General features: G+C 40.5%; 1 protein-coding gene across 10 annotated transcripts in view; it reads left to right on the top strand.

The window, feature by feature from the left end:
- Positions 1–423: 423 nt before the first annotated feature.
- Positions 424–24,855, top strand: part of MEGF11 (multiple EGF like domains 11) — a 268,163-nt gene continuing 243,731 nt past the window's right edge. For 2 of the 10 annotated variants that reach the window (XM_062601768.1, XM_062601769.1), the window contains exon 1: positions 424–890. The gene's annotated coding sequence lies outside the window, so the exon portion shown is untranslated. The other 8 variants (XM_062601762.1, XM_062601760.1, XM_062601766.1 and 5 more) reach the window with 5 other exon arrangements.

Here is a 24,855-nt window from a genome sequence, read left to right as displayed (position 1 = left end):
CACCAGTGGTGCTGTAGATCCTGGCTAGGCTGCCTTAACCATAGCTAATGAGGAGTTAAGGAGAGACCTGGGCTTGCAGGGAAGGGGTGGGGAAGGCAGCATCCACTCCAGAGCCATGTGCTCCACAGTTCTGCTCTCCTGGTCAGCTGACTGCAAGATTTTGGGAAGGCAGCAAACCAGGACAATGCAGTAAGGTGCAGGTTTGGAATATGGAGACAGGAAAACAGTGGTGGGAGTGGAGAGGGATTTGGGGAGATTGCAAGGAGTCCTTTAAGGAAACGGCATCCCAAATCTGGCCCAAACTATCCATTTTGAAACTCTGCCATCACCTGCAGTCATGTACTGGCATTTTACCAAGAAAAACACAGCGCAGGACAAAGGATTTTGGCAGGTTCCTATGTACATAAAATATTGTACAATGTGGGAATTCATCATGTGGCTTGCAGTGACAAAAAAGTTCTATTAGCCACCTTGGTACATGATCAGAAAGGGACTTGGTCTTATGTTCCTTACATACTGAGATGATGAAAAAGGAGGAACTCTGCTAATATTACTATTCTCATTAGAAAATAATAAGTAATAGTGCATACCACAATAGAGCATCTCATCTTGAAAAAGACTGCAAGCACGAGATAGCTGATTAGGAGCTAAGTTAGTGCAGCTGCTCAAATCACCTGTCACAAGCATTTGATCTAATTATCATTATATATTTGTAACTTCTGGTGTGTCTTTCAGGAAGAAAAGGACAATTGTGGGGTGTAATTCCTTCCCTGTGAGAAGCTTCTGTAAGCATCTAGTTGCACGGAGCCACCCGAAAAAGCAGCAGCCAAACAGCCGATTTTACAATACAAGGGCAGATGCTCTGGACGGTAGAGGATGCTAGAGAAGAGGTAATTTTTCCCTGGCGCTTTCCTCTATTAGCATCCCCTCAGCCTTGCCTGCTATCAGCTCTAGCCAGCTCCTCCATCCAGGGGCTGCTTCAGGGAGCCCGAGAGCTGCGTGTGTTTTCCTATGTCTATACTATATATGCTCCTACTACTGCGTGCGTGTGTGCAGGTGCCTCGCTTTGCAACTTGAAATGGGTCCAGAAGTTTGCATGATCTCCCGCTAAGTACATCCGTGGAGTTGGGTAGCTCTCTGCTCGGTAGATCCTCTTCTTTCAGGCGCAGGAGGCAGAACACTGGGTTTTTCCCACCTCCTACCCTCTGCTGAGCCGCAGAGTGTTTCTGCCTCAGCTCTAGTTTCCTTCCTCATTCCCACATGCACGGTTCAGGCGGCAACCTCGGGATGCCTGGGTATCTATCTGATTCTTTTTCCTTTTAGTCTATTTAAGGTATTTTAATTGAATCTGGCTTAGGAAAACAAACCCAAACCAATACACAAACCCCAAGGCTTCAGGACTAGATCCGTCTTCCCCCAAACAACAAATGGTTAAACAAATAACGAGCTGCCAAATCAACCATCACCAAACGAATATGCCAAAAAAACAGCGTCAGCGCTGCAGGAAACGGAAAAGTTTCTGCGCACAGAAGCTGGCCCCGGGGTACCGCGCGTAAAAGCAAGATCCAGGCGCGGGGTGCGGAGCGCGGCTCCAGCCCAGCTGCTGCGGGATTGGGGCTGCACCGGCGCACCCAGCCCTGCACGCCGGAGCGGCAGCCCTGGAGATGCTGCTGTGGACTTGGCTCTGTGCTGAGAAACGAATGGCTTCCGAGCCCCCACCCCCGTCTCCTCCCTCCCTCCTCCGCCCTCCCCCGGGTCCTGCGGGGAGGCGGGTTTAAGGTGGGTCGTGTGGCCGCGGTAACTTTCCTAACAGAGCCAAAGAGGCTCGCGGAGTCCCCTGCAGCAGCACCATCTCCTCGTCCTGGGCAGCGGCCTCGGAGCGGTACACCCGTGCGAGCGCCCCGGCTCTGCCGTTGCAGCCCGGGCTGCTGCTCGCCGCCTCCTGCCGCCGCCTCTCTCAGCGTCGCGCTGCCGCCGCCGCAGCCCCGTGGATCCGGCCCCGACGGCGGGGCTCTGGTCCCGCCGAGGTAGGTGCGAGTCGGGACAGGGGCTGGGAGTTGCGGGGAACGCGGCGCCGGAGCCCCAGTGACTGCAGCTGCGGCTCCCCACGCACCGCTTGCTCTTGGTGCTGTTGCTGCGGGGCAAGGAGCTCCCCCTGAACCCTTAGGCTGCAAAGGAGAAAGCCCCCTTCCCTGCTCCTCCTAGAACTCCCCAGGCATCCAGGACGAGCCGGGCGGAGGCAGTCTCTCTCCAGCTTTCCGTTTCTGTCCGTTACCTCGATCTTCTTTGGGTTCTCGTTGGTGGTTTTGGAAGTGCTGATTTAAGACATCCATGTGTTGGTAGTAAGACCTTATGGCTTTATTAGGGCTCTCCCCTACCGCCGCTTCTCTCACAAGCCGCCTCCCCCCGCATGGTTTACTGAGGTGTTGTATCTGTACGAACTTTCTTCTGGCTGCAGGAGGCAGGTTTGCTCCCCGCGTGTCCCCGACCTCGGGTTGCTGCCGTGCGCGGGCAAGCGGAGTTCTCGGGCTGAAGCCTCACTGCCCGGGTTGTGGAGGCTTCCCCTGTGTGTACTCAGCAGTGCTCCCGATGAAAAGGTCTTTGAGGCAGGGAAGGGCACAAGGGAGAAGTTGTAGGACGCAGTGTATAGCCTTAGTTTCTTGAGGTTGGGGAACTGGTGGAATCTCGCTGGTGCTACTCGCAGCTGCCAAACATTCCCTTTTTTATCATTTGAAGGACTTTAGCCATTCTGCCAGATGGTTCTTAAGAAAGAGAGGGAAGTTTGGGAGTACCAGGACATCAGGTCCCAAATTCAGTGCTCAGCTGGGATTCTCAGGTGATAGCACAACAGTGCTGGTGCCTGTGTTAGTTAATATTCACTTGCAAACACCTGGCCCAGAATGGTGGGCAGAGGATCAGTTTTCTGTGAAACTAAGGCAGCGATTTCTCAAAGTATCACAGGGATTGGAGAGTTAAATAAACCCCGTGATCCCAAAATCCTGCGAAGGCTGGGGTTAGCCTCCACCCAGCTGGAGGATAGTCCAGAGTTAACTAAAATGAAGTCTGCTGTTCATATCTTTATTACCTCCTGGTTTAGAGCACAAATATGTAACAAATAGATAAACTAGAATGTAGAAGCCTGTCTGCCTTCAGTATTCTGTTAGACTGGGGGTGGAGGGAATGGGGATATGGGACTGTCCCCAGTCATGCACTGTCCTGTGTTATGGTAATGGATATCTCAAGTCAGGTGGTTGGATGTTATGTCTCTTAACTTCACAATGAGAGGCTAAGTGATGCTGTGAAGGTTTTTCTGGGATAGCCAAGTCTCAGTCTGAATCCTTTCCATACTTGAACACCTCTTAGAGCACAGCCAGAGCTTTGCTGTCCCACTGTCTCTTTGGACCTTCCATACATGTCCACTTTGTTGTTAAATCCCATTAATTTTCCTTGTTGGAGTAAGGTCTGATGGATGGATTCTTTTAGGTGCATTGCCTTGCTTATAGTAGTGCTAAATAGAGGTGAGTAAATCAACTAAACAGTCTCATTGTAGGGTTGTATTTTATGTGATCTTTTACAGGCTGAGGCTCTGGTCTTGCAAAAGCTTATGAACCAGTTTGTGTTTATGGGACCTGCTCTGGAGTCTGTTACAGTCAGTGTGAGATGTCTGAAGTGGCTTAGGGCAATAAATATGTGTTTAAGGGTAATTCTATATGTTTGCGAAGCTGTTTTCAATACAAGTGTATTTGTCAGTCACTTCTTTGTCAGTCACAACCTCTGGAGGCTTGTTCACTGTTCAAATTGTTGCACTTAGTTTTTCTTTTTCTTGTTAATATCTGAGTAAATTTGTAACAGGATTGTAAAAGTTCTACAGTGTCCCAGCATCTGAAACATTGAAAATGGTTGCGTGGTCACTGCCTGTTTTCAAAATCAAATGTCAGTGTTTTCTTTCTTACCAGTCACCCACCATCTACCACTTCAAAATTGATTTTGTTAAAAAAACCTTGACTGAGGTAAAATATATGCGCTATGGCTGCTTTATGTTGTTCCTGGTTTTTGCTTATTGAAAAGGACTCAGTTGATCTCTTGTTTTTACAATTAAATATAAATTAATAGTCCAAAGTATCAACTAGAAGCCAACGATGCTTTCTTTCAAAAAGTGGCACATTTGCTATGAATGGGGCATTCAGCCATTTTCACTTTGAATAACCCATCATGCTTTCCATGCTAGGCAGCAGAATTAATATCTAAGCAAATGCATACATCAAAAATATAAGTCCCTGAAAACAGTTAACTATATTGGAACTGTGAATGAACGTTCAAGTACAGCCTCTATAACCCAATTTTCTGTAGCATGATCACGATTCCTGCAAACCTTTTCTCCTTGTCTGTGAAATAACTTCTGATTCTGTGCTTCTGAAAAGCATGTGCTTGGTTATTGTTTTCAAAACCATGTGATTTGAGCTACTATTTAAATATCATATTTACAATGCCACTTTGGTTGTTGAGCTTAAAAAGAGAAGTGCTGCATTCCATTGCATATTGAAAAGCTGCTGTATAATTACTACTTTTTGCAGTACTGCTGTGCAAATCTCTGGGGTGGAAATTTAAATGGAGACTTTATACAGTTCACAGTTACTTGATATAAAAGCTATAAACTCTTTTTCTTCAAGTGTGGGGGCTGCAGGCATTGGGGAGTGGGTAAGTGTGGTGCCTGTACTAGTTTTTACATTTGATTATTCCAACACGTGTGCTTGCTGTTGGGCTTTGTGTTCTTCCAGGTGCATGGAGAGTGTATGGTGGGTTCCCACAAAACATCCATCTGTACCACTGGGGGTTTGAACTACCTGTTTGCACTTTGTTCTTACTGTCATCTTATGCAACTATCAGTTCTGGTTGCATCTTGCAGAGGAGGGCTGGGAGGCACAGGCTTGCTTATGCTTTTCCTCTCACCCTTGCATAGCTGTGTAAAGGAAATTCTGACACTGTAGGTCAGAGTCTAGTGCAAATCAAAGCTAAAGTATCTGAGAATTTCTCTTCTGATGGTGATGAACTGCAGACTATGGGGTAGTAGTTGTGGGTTGGATTCAGGGCTCACAGTTATCTCAGGCTCTCCAGGATACCCTGCCTGATCTCTAGTTGCTGCTACACCAGCATTCAGTTGTCCTGTGAGACACACATTATATCTGGTGCCCAATGCAGGTATCTTGTTTTTCCTCAGGTGTCTCAAATTATCCTGTTAAGGCAACTGAGTCTTTCCCCAGCTGTCTCACAGGGACTAATAGGTAAAACCTGGGATCAAGAAAATGGCCCAAATTACCACTGGGAGTAAACGACTTACCCCTAGAAACGGTTGTTGAGATGCTAATGGAAAAGATGAAAAAATCAACCTGATTGTTCTGCACTGTGCAGCTTGACTGTGCTGCAGCAGCGATTGGTACTTTTCTTTGCACAAAACTGATTGAAACCTCAGTGAGGAAGTTCTGTGTGTTAAGGAGAGAGATAAAAAAGCCTGTGGAAAATTAAAAGAGTTACTCTCAAAGGAGACAAATCCCAGATAGAATCAGTTTTAAAGTTTGCCAGATGAATTCAGCCACATAACACTCCCATGTGATTCCTGCAGGTGATGTACAACTGGTGTATACGTATAGAGAGGAGTTTTGTTTAAGAGTTTACAAAATATGATCCTTACCTTGGGAATTAAAGGTTATGTACCAAATTCATGAAGAGACAATACAGTACAGCCTTTGGAAGATCAGACTCAGTACCTGTCAAACAGCATGCTACATCCAAGAGAATGTGAGGTATTCAATCAGGATGTCGAAAGGGAAGTCCAGAGTTCTCCAGGATTAATGTTTTTACAAACACTTGTATATGAACAGTAGTGCTAAGCCCTTCAGGCAGTTTCTACTGTCTGGCTGCTGCTCTAAAGGGAAAGTATTGAAATTTGTATGAAAGCTTCTTTCTGAGAAAGGAAGAGAGAGACAAGATGAAGGTCACTGCCTAGCCTGCTCACAGAAATGCAGCAGGAAAGAAGACTACATCGAATTTGCACCAGATTGCAAACAAGACTAGAACTGGTAGGCCTAACTTTTTCCTTTGCAGTAACTGGCACTGAAAAATTCTCCTAGTAACAGCCTGATTGTAAAGGCTAATGAATGAATAGGCATGAAGCTGAAATCAGATTCACTGCCTGGAAATGGAGTAAGACAGAGTAGCTGAGTGAAAATAGTTCTATGCTCTAACTTCATATACTTAATTTTCTAGGCTTTTCAACCCAAAATGTTTTATGAGCACTAATAGTCACTCTGAAAAAATATTTTAAAGGGTTAAAAAGGCACCAGAGAGCTGTCAGAATATGACAGCTTAAAGGTTATCCAAGAGTGAAACTTGTGAACAAGTCCCTTTTTTCCTTCTTTTTTTTTAGTATATATATTTAACTGCTACATATGAGTGGAAATGGGTCCAGGTTCTTTTAAGTTCAGCTATGCAGCTGAAGTTTTCCTTAACCTTTTTTTTTCTTGGATTCCTTGTTAAGATCTAGACTTTTGCTGACCTGTTTTTATCACAAGTCCTGTGGTACGTGATTTCTTGTGAGGTTTATGGAGTGTTGTGAAAGTGTGGAAGTCTTTCTCTGGAACAAAGAAGATAGGAAAAAGCTGTAGGGAAACTATAAGGAGTATTCACAGCTGCCTCCTTATGGAGCCAAAACAAGGAGGTAAATTAAAAGCTCCAAAGCTCTTAAAGCATGTAACCTATTTCTGTAGATTGTATGTCTAGGGAAAGTGATTTGAGAGCATATTCTACTCTTTCATAGGGTTTTAATCTTTAATACTCACATCTGGTTTTGAGACAAATAGTAAAACCTGTTACTTGATGCAGCCATTTTAAGATCCCTAAAGGTTTTTTAGAGGGCTTGGTACAAATATTTCTCCCGTCTTTTACCAGTGTAAAACATGGAAGTATACTGATATAAAGTCAGTGTAAGCATGAGGAGAATCAGATTCTTTATCATGCTTACAAAATCTACCAAGTGAGAGAAGCATGGATGATTTGTAAGTAGTCGACTGGCATATGGTACCATTATGATAACATCATGTTCACAGCACTTTCCAGATTGATATACAACCTTTCTAAAATAAGCTCGGTAGAAAAAGAAGAAAGAATGTAAAGTCATTTAGCAGCCAACATGCTTTTGGTAGCAGCGTAGGACACTGGTAGGTGACTTCACTGACACTCAGTTTGTCAAATGAGTTGCGCATCATAGTCTAGTACCTACTTGACAGGCAGTTGCTCCAGCAAAGTGCAGTTGCACTTTGTACACTGGGGTCTGATTCATGCTTTCTTAATTTACAATAAAATTCTGCATCCATTTTCATTTCAGGCAGCCTCAGTGAACTCATAGGGGTTAGCACAAGGTATAGAATTTGTTTCTCAGGAGGAAATCCAGTATTAAGCTCTTTGTGAGCAGAATAAGGAGAAAGGCTGGGGTTATCTGGGGATGGAGACTGAATTATACTCCAGTTCTGGACAGAAATATCCAGACTGAGATTGAAACTGTCTCACTGACATGCTGTGTCATTTATGGTTCTCAAGGAACGGTAAAATCATAAATATTCTTAGAAGCAGGAGCTTTGACAAGTCAAACTATGACAATGTTTCTCTATTCAAAGGGGTTTTATCTCTTGCCACAGCTAGCTTAATTCTCTTGAAGAAAACAATGATATTTTAGATGTCATTATTATAGCTTAAATTATACTGCAGTTTGCCTTCATTTAAATGTAAAAGGTGTAAATATCTCTTTAAAGAAGTCCTGGCTGATAAAGTTGAATTAGTATTAACTTCTGTGTGCTAAAATGGATAAAGCAAATCAAACCCATTAAAGCTACAACACATACCGTTGCTCAAACTTGATGTCCAGTGTAGCAAACTTCATCGTTTCTTCTCTTCCTTTCCTTTTTTCCTCATATTTCAGGTGGGCATTTTATCAAGCAAATGGCCAGTCAGTTATTTTATAGATACATTTCAAGCATCAGAAAATTTACTTCTCAGGGTTATCGTGCACTATCTTCTACAAAACACTGTGTGACTAGTCATGAATTGCCTTCTGGCTCTGCCCCCTTCCTCCAAGGTAGTTCTTGGTACACTGCTAGTCCTCAATATGAACCAGCAGACCAGGCCAGACCAAGACTCCTAACTTTGGGTTTACTCAAACCTTGTGGATGAATCCCACCCATTCATAATAATGCCTAGTTTCCATTTTATTTGTAAAGAGAGAAAAAACCTTAAAGCCATTATTGTAAATGAATGAATGAACAAGTTCAAAAATGATAACTTGTAGCTTTGAGCTTTAGTTTAGATAGGATAGGTTTTGATAACTGTAATGTTGAAGCAGGACAGAGCTGTGCATGTATCTCATATAGTGATGCTTTGCTGGTTTACTGTGAGCTTTCCCTGAATGAGTGGTTTGGGATGTAGTCCTGGCTGTTACCATGTAATGTTGCAACAATAAATATTGTACTTAGTTATGTAGAATTGTGCTTTGAGGAGCAAAGTCACTGCAGTCACTGACTGGGAGTACTCATAATCACTTTTCCAGAGGATAAAACCCCCTTGAAAATTAAGTACTCCAGCAAATCAGTCTTTGGTGCTGGTAAGTGTGAATTGCAGGGAGTTCTTTTGGTTTGGAGTCTTTGGTGGCGTTATAGCTGTCATTAATTACGTATTATGTGTTTGAAAGGAAAGACATCAGTAGCCTGTAGGATGTATTTGCACAGTAATTGAAGATTGATTAGGTACAGCCTCTGCAGTGAGGGCTACTGGGAATAAGTCACAGAACTTGCAATAGTGGGAAATTATATTTACAAAACAGTCATTTATAGTAAACAATGATGGTCAAATACACAGAAAGATTTGTATGTTGTGAATGGAAGGAGCCTCATTTGCACAGTGCTGCTTGTTACAGAAGGGGATCCATCCACCTGATACCTCGCACTGGATTAGAAACTCTTGAGGGCAGAAGTTGTGATTTGTGTCAGATGAGGTTTGTTCAATGACAAAATACCATTGGTTGCTTGTGGTCGGAAGATAGAGAAGTGTCAGTTAATAAACAGGTGAGTGCAGTGGGTGCACTGAGCAGTGGAGGCAGCTGCTACAACCATTCCAACCCACAGGAATTATCAAAAATTTTATTTTTCTTAATCTTTCTTTTTGATTTATATTGTGTCACTTTGGCTGATAGAGATGTAAGTGAAATTTATTTCTCAAAATATTTTCCATGAGATTTTTTGTCAGTCATCTGAGTGCAGGCTGGAAACTGAGCTTGTTCCTCTTGCTCTTGTCTGTAAAATGCAAGAAATGTGAGAACTCCAGTGTTGAACAAGAAAGGCAATGGAAGTAGCTTGACAGGCAGAGATGCGTGGGTAGGAATGATAAAGGAAGTCACTTACATAGACAAAAAAGCAACAAAAATTAGTAAATAAACAAGGTGGTACAAAGAGACAACTAAATACAATTCAGCAACAGATAGAAGGCTCTTCCAGAAATCACTGAGTCAAGCAAGAATGGTGAAGTGAGGACTCAGATCTGCCTATGGTGTGCAAAATCCTTTTGCTTGACAGGAAGACTGAGAAAGAGTTAGGAAGCTGCTGCACTGATTTATGCCCAGCATTTAACGCTGATGATTTCTAGATAATAGAGGCAGATGTTTTTCCCTACTGTTGTTTTCCTGCAGGTCTTTCTTTTGTCTTGTCCTACCCAGCATTCTTCTGGGCTGGTCAGATTCTTTTCATCTAACATCTTGGACATCTGTGTATGGATTAAAAGGAGTCTTATGTGTCTTACGTGTTGCCTGTCATGCGAAAAAAAAAAGACAAAAACTTGGATACAAATAAATATTTTCCTGCATTAGCATAACGGTTCATTATTCATTGCAAGGAATTCAAAATGGACGAAGAATTCTTCTCATCTAGCTAGAACTAATTATTCAAAGACATGCGATAGGAGGCTGTTTGGAAATAGGATAAGGTGATCTTCACGCCATCCTCCTTCATACTGTAACATATGTAATCGATTTAAAGACTTATGTTTTTGGCATACATGGTATAGATTTAACATAGCCCCTGTGCTGCTCACTACTGGATTGCAGCACACACTTATAACTTTGCTGTACGAAGGACATCACTTTTTATTGTTCTAGCCTCTGTCAGAGCTGAGTTTCAAACCTGAACTCACCCAAATGCACAGTCTTGCTGTTCTCTTGAAGATGAGGCTTTCATAAGAGATATATAGGACAGTAAGTTTTGTAGGACAAATAGTTTCTTGGGATGTCTTTACATAATATATAGACCTTTATTCTGCTTGAGAACTTTGAGCACTTTAGTAAATTTGACATTAAGTAATAAATGTTATGGTTACTGTTGTTTATTGCATAAATCTACTGCCAGAAAAAGAGATGTGTTACAGAATCAGGAATGGTGAAGCCTGTTCTTGGCTTTGTCAAAGACTGCCTCTAATATCAGTGCCTTGTATTTTCTGCGAATACTGATGCTCCTGATATGTTTTGCTTCTTAACATATTTGTACATCCTCTGCAAGAAACTCTGTAATGTTGGGTCACCTGTGGCAGCATTGATTCTACTCAAAGAGCTGCAAAAGATGAATGCAAACACAAAATAATTTTACTTATTTTTAATATTGCTTGCTGTGCTCAAATTGTAAGATCTGTATTCCTCTTTTCTTGAGATGGGACAGGATCTAGTTTTGAGCCAGTCTTTGAAGTTAGCTACCCAGGTGTCTGTTGCTTCAGCTTTTGGAATGCTTCTGTGAGTAACAACCTAACCCAAAACCAGCTGATGTCAGTGAGTGTGTTTTAATGAACTTAAGAGTTTGGGCCTAAGTAAAAGGCGCTATGTTTGTAAATAGTACTCATAGTGTTATTCAAATATACTTAAATTAGATAAGATTCTGTAGCCTGAATAAAACCCAAAACAATAAGAAACACAGCAAAACAAACCCAAACAACTTGTTTTAAAAAGCAGCATATAATGAAATCCCAAAATGCATTTGGAATATGTAAATTCTGTGACTGTCACATTGAGATCTATGTTCCCCTCGTCAAGCCACTTCCTCAGGATAAATGCTCTGCTAATCAATATCCAAAGAGAAAGAAATGGGACTTGCAAATGATGAGGCACTCCTTGGGTTTCTCCACTGACTCCCTAAAGCTTCCTGTCAAATACAGTAGACAAATCTTCACATCTAAATAATTCATCTGCAAATGGTAGGAACAAGGTGGGGGGGGGGAGAGGGGGGGAGAAAGTTATTCCATGCAAAAATACAATAATGCATTAAAATGAATCAATTTCCTCCTGCTGGGGAACAATCATTTAGAAAACGTTTTAATTACCAAAACTGAATAATGGGATCAGTATTTTTGAGAAGGTTGGATTCGCCCTACTGAGCGCTGGAGAATCCTCTTCACAGGAGCCCATAAAAACATTGCTGTTTGCAAGTTGCTACTTTCAATCATGATACTTCTGGGGAGAAATCAGATTTTTTCACAGCAGCTTTTAAGGCAAATGTTGAGTGGACAGCAGGCATGTGTTAACCACTGTGCCTGAGCACAGCTTTGCATGCACTCCAGCACTTCTTTCTTTTTTTCCCTTTGGATTAGAATTTATTGTGCATTACTTAACGTATCTGAAATCAAATTTTCAAGCCAAAGTGTTTGGCTGCAACAACAGATAATGTTATAATGTAATGTTGTAAAAATAGCATTCTTGTGTCTATATTCAGCCTAGCAATGAGTAGAAACTTGCAGAAATAAGCCAGCCTGGTCCGTTGTCCAGGCTAGAAGTGGTGTCAAGGGGAATGTTCACATTATGTTAGGTGTAATGACTTTGACATTCAGAATTTGCCGTGGAGGAGCCTCTCTGATGCGTAAGGGTCTTGGTCTCCAGCTCTGGTTTCATGGGTATTTTTCAGGGAGCTGAATGTTAATCAGAGACATGACTCACTAGTTGCAGAGCAGATGGTGACCCCCAAGGAATAGCCGTTACCTGGCCATCTGGGAAAGTTGTAGGAGACTGTAATAAAAAAATGTGCGTGTAGCAGAAGTTTCTTCACATACATGGCATATATTTTAGTCTAAAACAGTTTCTCTTTTTTAATTTTTTCTTCTATTAAGCTATGGCAGCTTTGCTTTTTCATAAGCATGGCATGGCAGACACATAGTTGTGTTTACTCGTTTTGCTTAAGCTTCTCTGGGTGATGGATAACACACATGCAAAGATGTGGCTGATAGTGTTTAATATCTGAATCCTAACTGCACAGCCCTCTCATAAGTCCTGTGACTGATGATGTAAAAGGTTCTCAGAGTACATTTCACAGCGAGATGACAGAACATTTTGCATGGTGAAGCTGATTGAGAACTGGTACTAGAGTATGTATTAGGGAAGGGAAGCCATGGTTTTTCAGGGATGTATTGTAAGTTTTCTGTACCAGCACTGGACGCTGGTCAGCAAAAGAGTTAAATGGTGACCTGGGTGCCTGCTAAAGACATAGTCACATTAAACTTTAAAGGTACAAATACGCTGAACAACTTTGCTGAAGCTGCTCTGCATGAATCGCAGGAAAATGCACATTGAGGTCTTCAGTGTGTGCTCAGAGTAAGCTGTATCTCCATACTTTGCTGAATCAGGATATTAAGTTAGCAAAGAAAATTAAAACAGATTCACTGAGAATGATGTAAATCTTAATGTTCACAGTAGGGCACACAAGCAAAGCTGAAAATCCTAATAATAAAAGTACTTTGTCACTTGTGGAATGAGCAAAGTTCCCAAAATGGTTATTACATGCTGTATTTTCTGTTTGGGATTATTGAAATAGAGTTACTGAGAATTAAGTTGGATAAGAGGCATTTTTGGTTTTTATTTTTATAATTATTTTGTCACCCACAGAACTTTTTTTTCTATCTTGGAATAGCCTTGGTTGGTACAGAAAATTGCAGTAGGATAAGTAAAACCAGTCTAATTGAGATTCATAAATCCCCTTTTTAACAAGTACAATTAGGAATAGTTATTAGAGACCAGCTGGAAAACATTAGGGATAAAAATTTACCATAGGAGTTTTTTTATGTGCTTGAGACATTGCTTGATACCAAAACCTAAATGAGATCACCAGAGAAATGAAGTTGCTATTTAAAATCTAATTTGTACACAGAAAGTTAATTCTGAATATTCCTATTGATAAAAATTTTATTATTAGGCCTTGTGAAAGTGCTTGTTTTTAATGGAAGTGTGGCTTTTACAATGCTTTTCCTATAATTAAAATATGAGAAGCAGCAACCTGATTATAGTGCATGCATTTTTGTCCAGTGGCTGTGTAATAAACTCTGGTGATAGTTCTCTATTATGATCTTTGAAAGCAGAGAAGTTCATTGGGCCTAATTCCAGCCCAATTCAAGTCAAAGGGATTGTTCAGTTAGTGCATTTGGGAATAACATTTTAGGAACCTAAGCACAGATTTTCAAACATACTAACATCCAGCTTGACACCTGGGGAGGCAGGAAAGAAGTGATTCAATGAGACTGTCTCCAACCAAGTAGCTCTTTACTGGAATGGAACAATATTGCAATGGCTGTTCTGGGTTAGATCGAAAAGTCTTCTAGTCCAGTATTTGGTCTTCAGCTGTAGCTGGCAGTAGTGGCAAGCCCACAGCAACACTTCCCAGAGTGTTCTCCCAGTTAAGTTTTCCTGGGCTTTTCCTATAGTTGGTGCAGAGAAAGAGAAGCTGCTCCAGTGGTGGAGGCCAAACAGGCAAATTTATTAAGAATTTATTAATATTTTTTATTATTGTACTAAAGAAACCATCCTAACAAATAATTTCTGTTGGCTCGGTTTAATCCTCAATCACTGTTCAATAGAGGAAATTATGATAAGTGGAAAATCCTTCCTCAACCTTTTGGCTGAGTTTTCACATTCCTCCTGTTGCAATTCAGGCTTGATTTTGGAAGTGCTGTTGTGACAGAGAGAATGCTTTTAGCGTATTGAACTGAGTGTTTTAAAACATCATCTCATCTGTCAACTCTGGAATTTTTTTTCTCCTTATTTGTGATTAATTATATTTTCCTCCTGGAAAATTGGACAGATCAATGTAAATGAAAGAAGATTCTTGTTATTTTTAAGATAAATAGGTAAAGACTTGTTAGCCATAATAAGCTGCCTGTGAACAACACATGTTGAGGGTGTAAATTCACTGCAGACAAATGGTTTCCACCATTGATACATTTGATGTATTTATTATTCATCTAATTAAATTGTGCACAGAGAGCAGGCAGGAACTTACAGCGTTTGTGGGTGTCAGGTGGATATTTAGTACATGTCTGATGAAGGTCAGGTAGTTTGCATCACACTGTTGATTCGTTATGATCAAACAAAACATATTTGTGGAAGGTGTCCCTGCCCATGGTAGGGGTGAAAATATCAGGAAAAGAGGTCTGGAGGTGTGTGGTGCTCTCGGTGACTGTAGGACACCCTGTTGCAATTCCACAGGGAGTCATTAGACTGAGGACAGCAGTGACTGACAGAACTGAGTGTCGTATTGTGTCCTGTGGTTGGGTTAGGATGTCACAGTACTTTGGAGATTAGAGATGAGTAGGACCCCAGGGAAGCTGGTGAGGAAGGCCAAACTGTATGTGAGTTATGTGGCACTTTATGTTTAAATAATCTTTGTAACAGCATGCCCATGGATGCAGACAAAACTTTTTCAGTTTCCATCTTACTACTGTAAGGGTGGTGAGGCACTGGAATGGGTTGCCCAGGGAGGTTGTGAATGCTCCATCCCTGGCGGTGTTCAAGACCAGGTTGGACAAAGCCTTGGGTGACATGGTTTAGTGTGAGGTGTCCCTGCCCATGGCAGGAGGGTTGGAACGATATGATCTTAAGGTCCTTTCCAACCCTAACTATTCTATGATTCTATGATTATTTGCACAAACCCATTCCCCACTGCCTCTTTTGTTCATCCTCTTTTGAAATACCTGCAACAACAATCAGTTACCTAGCAGGGAGGAATGAGGCTCTCTCCTTTTTGTCAGTTCACTCCTAAAACCTTTTTCATTGTGAAGTATAAGCAAAGGGAAAGAGCATTTCTCTCTCTGCTCTTTGAAAAGTACAAGGCAATTGGTTCCAGTGTTGCTCCCCTCTGGCTTGCAGCAAAGGGAGGGAAGGTTGGATATTTTTCAGCTGGCTTTTGTGTATCTGCATGTATAAATCAGGTAAAGCCAAAGGCTGAGTGACATACAATTCACAAAGAAGAAGAGTGCAGGACAGCAAAGAACTTGTTTATCAGTTTATTTCTCCCAACTGTGTGAATAGGGTTACCACCTAGGAAGGTGCTTTTATTTGTTATATAATCAGAGTGGCTTCTACTCAGTCCAGAGACATTTATTTGAGGCAATTAATTACCAGTTGTTATTCCTTCCAAATTTACTTTTTAAAGAATTGCATTGCCAGCAGCATTCTATTTCTGGCAAGACTCATGTAGTGCCAGGGTTGGGGGACACACATCCTTATGTGTCAAATCCCTGCATAGCTTAGTCAGTTCCTTGTGGAATCCTGTGAAGATAGTTAGCACAAGGATAAATACCAGGGAAAACCTGTGCTTGCCAATATTGGAAAACAGAGATGTAAAGACTTAGCTCATCAAGCTTATAGCTGGCTGGAACTCCAGAAAGTGAAGTTGTAAATGCAGAGATTTTCTGATTCCCAGCCCTTAATTATATGTGATTTATGGCACTGAATCAGAAGTGAGAGTTTCAGAGAAGTGCAGCTGGGACTGGTGAGGGCTTGTAATATGGAAACTGACATTTGGAGTTCCATCCCACTAAAGCAACTGGCAGTCAATGGCAAAGCAAGATGTGCTGCTCTCAGTTCACTCCAGGTATAAATGGGCAGATACAAGATGCTTAAGATGATCTTTTAGCTCATCATCAATCAGAGCAGTAGCCAGAAAATAGAATGTTTATGATTTAGATGACTGTGATTAGGGTTTAAGAAGAATGATCGCAGATTTCAGAACACTTAGAGATAGATGCAATCATTTCTGGTGACTCTTTTGTTTACTACTTTCAGGACTCTCAAGGGTTCTAGTGGGATTTCAGACCTTTTGATTACTTTGAGCTGTGACTTCTTAAGAGTTTGTGAGCCTGCTTGGTTTGCTGGACTGTCTAAATCCATAGACTTCCTTTCTGGCCTTGCAGTCCCTGAAAGGCACATTGCTGATAAGTTGATAATAGTTTATACTAGGATGTTATTTTAGAGCTAAACAGCTGATGAAATCCAGCAGAGACACCGCTAACTTTAACAAATTTAAACCACTACTGCAAGAGAGCATGAAACTCATCCCATGATTTGATTTTGCTGCTGTATTCTCAATCTGGTTAGGAGATAACTTGATAACATTTTCCAGTAAGCTTCAAATTAAATGCAAAATCTTTGTTCCACTGAATAACTTTGGAATTAGAAATAGCCAGAAATATCCTTCCCTGAATGTCCTGTGCCTGGAGGAAAATTATTGACACATAGAAGTGCTGTGTTTTGGGCCACTGGTAAAAGAATGTAATATGCCTTTGTCTCAGGAAATACACCAATTTAAATCTGAAACTGAGAGTACCTCTCTCGATTCACTCCCTTACAGAAGCTTGCAAAGCATTTCTAATTTTTAACCTGTGTTAAAACTAGTTAACCAGTAATAGACTGAATCCCCAGTCTATTACTGGGTGTTTGTCAGAAGAAGTTGTACATATTCCTATAGTTTGTGTCCCCAGGTAGAGCTCCTCCCAGTGCTGTGGCACCCTGTGTTTCCCCACACTTTACAAGTTAAGAGTTTGTCCTGGTCTCCTTTGATTTTATTGCTTCACTAGTTTCTTCAGTGACATGCAGAAATGAACATTTAGGACAAAAAGTAAGGCAGGCTTCACTGAAATGAAGACATATTAAATGTGTTTTACCATTTTGCAGAAGATAGAAGCTTTCTTTCCAGTCATCTTCTGATCATATGACTCCAGCGTTAAGTGAGTCCTCTGTGTATCTGACAGCAGCTCTTGTAGCTAAGTTGTGGTACACACAGTTGTATGTACCTTGTTTCCACACTTTCCACTTGTCAGTCTCTTTGTCAGTCTATTCCTTCTCTGTTCCTTTCTTAACTTGGGTATGACTCTCTTCTCAAATTTCTCCTTGCTGTTAGAGCCCACTCTAAGCAGTATTTCAACAGTTTTGTGGGATCGATATTTCAATTGGATATTATGTGAATATCAGGCTCCTTTTCCTGTGGAGCAGTTAAAATGAGATGAAATGGAACAATCCCCAGTGCTGGTACCCTTGCTCTGTCACCTGGGTGATTGAAATGCCTGTAAGCCAGTACCAGGGAGAAGGAAACAAAGGCAGGCATTAATACAACCACTGTATTTATGAACTAGTTAGAACTGTGGTTTATTGACCATTCAAATTGCTTTTGGTGTAAGATTTCGGGTGGAAACATTTCATTACTGAACATTTTCCTCTTATTTGGAGTCACAATTTTTTTTTATTTTATTTTTATCCCTGACACTGCTTTCATTTTATTACAAACTTTATCTGAATAATCAAATTTAACCCAGTATAAGGCATAAGGTCTCTTCTTGCCATGGCCAAGTTTACATGCATAATTCCTTTTAATGCATCAGTATATCAAGAAGAAAATACATCACTTGATGCTCTCAGAGCCTCAGCTTGAATATTAAAAGATACCTTCCTGTAGCAGGTGTACATGTATGTATCTGATGTCAGAACATGGAAAGGCATATTTTCCAGTCATTTAAAATACAATAGTCAAACCACAGATGGGTATATTTGCTGGCTTCACTGACCCTCATGTTTTTAGGGAACAACTGGGTATTTGGATATAAATGTAGAACTGGCAGGATGAGCACATCAAATTTGCATTATTTATATCCTCTTTTGATAATGAAGACATAATTTGTAGGATAATTTACAGCAAATTATCTTTGGACCATCATCTGAAATCTTGCAGTGCTTAGAATGATGCTGTTCTGGTCATCATTAAGAATTATTTCCTATTGAAATCCTCCATTAGGTGAGAGAAATCTTTAGGAAAGTTGTGTAGTTCTTCATGTAATTAGAAAGACTGTTCTTGGGTCTGGGAGCATGGTCATTTAGAGAGAAAATAGGAGTTAGATACATGCACATGTATAGAAGAAGCTATGTGTGTGTGAGCATGTGTGTATATATATAAAGTCTGAATATTCAGTACATTTTATGGGGGTTTGGTTCTGTTGGTATTTCTTCCATTTGGTTAAAGGAAGGCCATTTTTTTTCCACATTGTTGACAAAAAGTTTTCATGGTAGTTATATACTTCGCTAGGTGTATCAGGTGGTGCAGCACACATGACAGCAATTGGAATAGTAGCAGCTTCTCTTAGACCTTTGGGTCAGCGTTCAGTTTATAAGAAAGTTGATGGGAGTGGTAGGATTAGTGGAAATTCATGTGTCTTTTTCTAAGCACACAGCAGAATAAAACCCCTACACCAATACCTTAAAGTACCCGCCTAAATAAAGTTATAATTATCACGAGACCTTACAATAAGATTCGTAACTACCAAATCATTTTTTAAAGATGTAGGAAAAGGACAGTAAAATTGGAGCTACAGGGAATGAAGAGAATATAGAACATATACATTATTAATAAGTATGAGAAGCTTTATGCAGGGCATGATCTAGAAACCAAAAATAACATTGGTTTTAGATGTGGTTAGGCTGCCTGATATAGAATATTTGCATTTATTGTTAGATTTTCTCTTACTGATTATGGGAATAAGCTTTATATCCTATGCTGAGTCCTTGTGTGTGTTACAGGTGAGGATCAGGCCATTTAATTGAGGGGAACATGTTGTGAGCATAGGCAGAAAACATGTGAAGAATCTGACAGGAAAGCTGATCATTCCTGCAAAGAAAACAATTAATTACTTGAGTTGGTTCTGATCATACAATGAAAGAAATCACTAGAGCGAATAATTGCAGCAGGTCATTCCAGTCCAAAGTGTTTAGATATGTTCCCAAATTGACCATTTTGCTTGTTTGGGGAAGAAGAGGCTGTCTGCTTGCATTGGGTTGTCACTGCTGTCTGTGCTATACCACTAACTTCTTTCAGACCAGGTATGTTAGTTGCCTTAACAAAATGCTCAGGTAGTAGAAGTGAATCTCTTGCAAACTATATATAGGGTCAGCTCAGGCTAATTTTTACCAGTGTTTCTCCTTTAAACATTCTACAGTGATGCTGCTTTATTTTGTGACTTGTTGTATATGGTAGCAGACCTTACAATTTCCACTATATTTTGTGAACTGATGGGGTAAAGTGTCATAGAGACCTACATGTTGGCTTTTAATGAATGTGTTATTGAATTATTTTTAATTTCCTGAATGGAAGTTGAAAGAGTATGTTTTAATGTCATTAACCTACAATGCTGTTTAAAACTAGAACTATTAATAAAATGTAAACAGTAATAATATTGCTGCTGAAAAGTCTGTTGTGAAACCTGAACAGTCACTTTTGTAATGAATCTTTATTTCACTTGCAAGATATGTAATTAAAACAGATACCAGTCTGTTAATTTATCTTGCAATTTATATGTTGTTATTTGAGTGCATTCAGGTTCACTCTGATGCAAGTGTAGCTCTGTTCTGTCAGCAAACCATATGGGATTAGCACCTAGTGCTCATCCTATCAGATTTCCGATAAGTATTGAAATTAGTATGTAATATTAACTGTGTATCACAATACAAACCCATCCTGATCACTGTTCCAAAAAGATAAAGATGTAAACCAAAGGTAAGGACTTTTTTGTATTCATATGTTTCTCATAAACTGTGGAGCTCTCTGCTCTGAACTAGTGAAATCAATATTCTCTAACCATTTTAAAAGTCTCAGTGACCTCCTCCCTTGGCAGCAGTGTTGTTCCAGGACAGAAATGAAACCAGTCTGAGACTTAGACATGAGACTGTGAATGGCAATAATTTCTTCCAGAGACAAGATATTTTGCTCTTCAGAGATGCTAGCTGTGTGATACCATTTTTGATTAACATCCCTCATACATACAGCTAATGCAAATATATTTGCATGTTATTTTATATTTCACTTGTAACTCAGATGCTCATTTGCTCTGAGCCTCTGCTGATTGAGTGCAGCAGAGCTGGGCAAAATCACTGGTGGTAAAACTCTATTGACTCAACTGGAACCAGAACAGGTTTAAGTGTGACATCAATTACCTGATTTCATAAACCTCTCTCACCATTTTTCCATGCTGTTCTTGTGTTCTGTGGCACCAGTGTAAGCTAAAAACTTTAACAATAATAATAGGAACAAATTGTTTTCTACTTTATAAAATATTTTTATTTATTCCATGATGTGGAAGTGTTTCTTAATTTTACTTTAAATGCTTCATGACCATTTGCCTCAGTAAAACTAAATACTGTTGCAGAAGATGTTGGAAAAGAGCACTGATTCCAGCTGCTACCATTGGTTTAAGCTGTAGTGAGTTAAAAACCCAATGCTTAGTAGGTCTCATCTGCTATTATTGTCTGCTTGGTCAGGAAAGCTTAGAGTCAGATATCAAATTGTTAGCTCTGTCAAGTTGTGGATGATGAAGACATAGTGCTGTACTTATTTGTGATGAGAAACAGGTAGAAAACTCTTTATCTGAACAGATTGGAGGAGATAAAGTTTGGGCAAGTGTTTTTTTGATTTCTTTTTTCAGCTTCTGTTTCTAGCATTTGGAAATCAAAACATGTTCTACATAGACAAAGCTATACTGGAATGTGCATATCAAAAACAGACTTGGATTGTGAACCTTGTGAAATCGGGGGCAAACCCAGGAATTGAATGGTTAGTGCTGGGGCACAGTAGGTTTTGAAGATCTTTTTATCATCTGTGTCAGGAGCTGATGACCTTTGCAGTGTGCTTTTCTCCAGCAGCAGAGTGTTGTTACAGAGGTAAACTTGCCCATGACAACTTTGTAAAACAATTTCACATCAAAGTGAGAGTATTTGTGAAATTTTCATCACAGAGCTGTGGCCTGATCTTGGAAATGTTCATTTTGTTACCTAAAGCTACTTTGAAGCTGCTAATTGCATGATGGTAATATCTAAAGCATTCTTTATCAGTGTGTCTTTACCACCTCACCCAGTCAGGTTTTGCAGAGGGAGCCTTCAAACACTTATAAGAAGAAGGTGACACCCACTGCTGAACAGATTTAGGTCAGAATAACACTATCTGAAACACTTGATGTTTAGCTGATGGGTTTACATTGTTCTGAATTAAAGGAGCCTCCTCTGACATTGATCACTGTAAGATGTTTGATACATACTAAGAAGGCCAAGCAGGCGCTGCCTGGCTAAGTCAGTTCTTTGCTTGCTCTGATCTAGATGGAATGTCATTCGATATCAGCTCTTTATTCAGTTCATTGCACAACAAAGATTGCACTATGTTGTTTTGAAGCATCTTTTTGTCCTGGGGCAAATGTACCACATTCTGTAGAGCTGGCAAAAGCTCCTGTTTTGTCCACCTCTCTAGCTAGCAGGCGTTGCTCATCTTACCCTCTGCTGGTTTCCAGTCTGTCAAAGACATACCATTGTTCTGTTTCTTTTTACAGTAGAAGCTACCTCAAAATGCCTTTGAGAACAAAAGAGCCAAAGCAATGCACGTATGGTATGGCAGGCTGGATACGATCTGAATCTCTGAGATTGGGATAAGACTTGCAGATAGGACGTCCGATGACGGTTTTTTATCAAGAAACAAGGATAGAACAAATGGGTTTAATGGATCTTCACTTACTGTGGGTTAAAACTTACACAAAGGCAGCAGCTCAGGGGGAGAGGCTGGTGATTATTTTTGTCTTATCCTCTTAAGTAGATGCTGTCATTTTTATTCTGAATCCCAAAATAGGGAATACAGGCTCACTCCCAGATTAGTCCGTACAGGTTCTCTGAGTGACTGTAATACGAATGTGCACCCTGAATGAGGAGACTCCCCTGGGGTGGATTTTTGGCAATACTTTGCTATTTGTAGGTCAACAGGAAAGCACTTAAATATATGGGGGGGTTTGTAATTAGACCCTTAAGTCCCATTGATATCAATGGAGAAAGAGTTTTGTAAGTGAACTCCTGAACTGAGCTCTGATATATACAGCATCTAGCTGTACCTTTTCAAGCTGAGCCAGCTGAATCACATATAGAAACCTCAAGACTACAGGGAAGATTTGCAAAAGGTATAGCTTTAACACCACAATATCTCAATCTTAACTGAATGATGGCAACTGCACCCCAAAGCTGCAAGCCAAAGTTTGTTTATCCTTTGTTTCACCCACTGTATCCAAATAACAGGTACTCACTCAGCTTCTGCTCTATCCTTGGTTTGCTTAAGCACAATGTGATAAAAAGCAGCTTTCTGCAAAATCTCTCTGTCTTTCTGTGTTGAAAGGACATTAATTTATGACTTCACATTTCTTTTATTTCAACATGTTCTCTGCTTTGTGCCTTGTACAGTGAAAGGAGCTGTGGAGAGCTCCGCTGCATCGCTCTGTACACGCAGCCTTGCCCATACGCATCACCTCTAACTTTCAGCTGTACAGCTATAAATCCTCCCTGCTTCTTGCAGGCGAGAACAGATGATTCAGTATTATCTAGTGCATTAGTATACAACTAAGCAGAACTTAAAGCACAAAGGCAGCCTTGTTGATAGTGTCATCCAAAGGCAGGAAGTTGAGAGACAATACTGGGCATTTACTTCACAAATTAACAACTTTTGATCTTGATAATCTTCATATGTTTGCTTTCATATCATTCTTACTGGACTCTCTTGGCTGCTGCAGCATGAATGAGTTGCTCTGTATGCAGTACATCCTCTGTATATGTTCCCTGTTTAGAAAGCTAAGCAGAGCCTTCATGGAAGATCTGGAAGAACTTCAGTGACTCCTGCACACCATGAATTTGCTGCTTTTTCAGGTGGCGTTTTTAAGCTGAACTTCAGGAGAAAGCATGCTCTTTGATGTCCTTTGCGGTGTCACCTTCAAACCATCTGTGAGTTGCCTGTGGAAAAAGATCAAAAAGTTTGCCAGACACAGAACTTTCTGCTCACCCAATTTATCTGTGCATTTATTGGTAATTTATTACACTGCAAACTGTGCTCATTTGCACCCTGGAATCCTGAGCTCCCTTCTCCAGATCTTTGTATAAAGAGAAATCTCTAAGAGCAGTTTTCAGATTTCTAAGTGGAGAAAAGCCTGAGATCTGTGTGGGAAATACGATTTGTTGAAGCTGATACAGTAAATCAGTGTCAAGTGACAAGCAGGACCATTTTGATCCCCTAGAATCAGTTCATGTCAATAGTTTATTAAAATAGTGTTTTAAGAAATAAACAATGATATTTTTTCCTTCAGTTCTCTGCACTACAGTTGCTTATATTTTCTTGAGAACATCCAGTTGCAATGGAAGTATGTGCTTTTGTTGTCTTTCCTGGCATAGAAGTATGTTGCCAAAGCTGTATTGATCTAACTGCACAAGCTAGTTTAATAATACAGGGTAACTTTAATTCCTTTTGATAGTTTGCTCTTTCTTGATTGGCTATACTATCTGCAGAGACTGTCTTTGTGCCAGATTAGCATTGTAGTTCTTGTATTATCTTATGCCTTTTATGATGTAAAATTCAGATACCTCTTAGAGAAACGAAATCTTCATCGTCCCTGACACCCCCCTCCCACTCCATTCCAACAGAGTTACAGATACAGAACCTTGACATATTTTAAAACCTTACTTTCTTACATTAGTTGCCTTCAATTGGTACTTCCAACTACCTGCTGGGTATCTGTCCTGGTTTCAGCTGTCACAGCAGCCAAGCATGTGTGAGTAGTTTCACAGTGTTAAGAGGAGTCAAACATTTGTCTTTACTGTGGTACATCTGGGACTATAGCAGTTGGTTATTGTTTATGACAATTCTGTCTTCTGGAGTGATGCACCAAGCCCTGCCCAGCATGACTTGCAATGCCAACAGTCAGCACTAACCACGTCAGGACATGTGGAGGTTTCAGGCTATTTGAAGTGATAGAGTTGATGCAGGAGTAGCATATCTGCACAGCATCTTCGCGGTCCGTTCTTTAAACATTGTGTGGGATTTTTTTCCCCTCATACTCATGTCCATGTAACAAATAGTTGCTGCTTCCTTTTTAAGAGAGCAGGCTCAGTTTAAAACAAGCAAGCTAAGATCAATGCACAGTTTTAGGCGTAACTTCACATCCTGGCCTAAATCGTATTTTAGTCCCCCTGACACAGCACTTCTCTTATTTCATTTCCTCTGAATATTATATCGTAACAAATGTGATGCTTCTTGCAGCATGCTTTAATGTGGAAATCCCAGTGTTAGGGATCAATGGAGTTAATTAGTAGTGATTAATGAGAGAACTTTAATTGCTAGACCAGCCATTAGAATTGCAAGTGGTCACGTAGCTGTCAGAGAGGCGTAACTGCTCAGCCTGCAAAGGCAATTTAGATGCTTTGTTGCACTAGATGCAGCTTGATTAGTTTTATCATAATGCTAATTAAATATCTCAAATAGAAGCTATTAATGAAGGATGTAAATTACGTTTCACCCTATCTGTAAATATATCTCAGTGTATTTCTCCAGTTTGCTAAATGAGCGCTAGGATTGTCCCAGTTTGCTTAAGGGTGGGTCAGTCTGGAGCAGCACAAGTGAATTCATTAGAATTATGTGAATTTACCACAGTGTGACTGAAATAACCTGCCAATTGTGATTT

This window comes from Pezoporus occidentalis, unplaced genomic scaffold (genome assembly GCF_034315485.1).
Source record: "Pezoporus occidentalis ecotype Australia unplaced genomic scaffold, CSIRO_AGI_Poc_V1 ctg72, whole genome shotgun sequence".
Classification (NCBI taxonomy): Eukaryota; Metazoa; Chordata; class Aves; order Psittaciformes; family Psittacidae; genus Pezoporus; species Pezoporus occidentalis.
The sequence above is the reverse complement of the archived record's forward strand: the minus strand, read 5'-3'. Positions and strand labels throughout refer to the sequence as shown.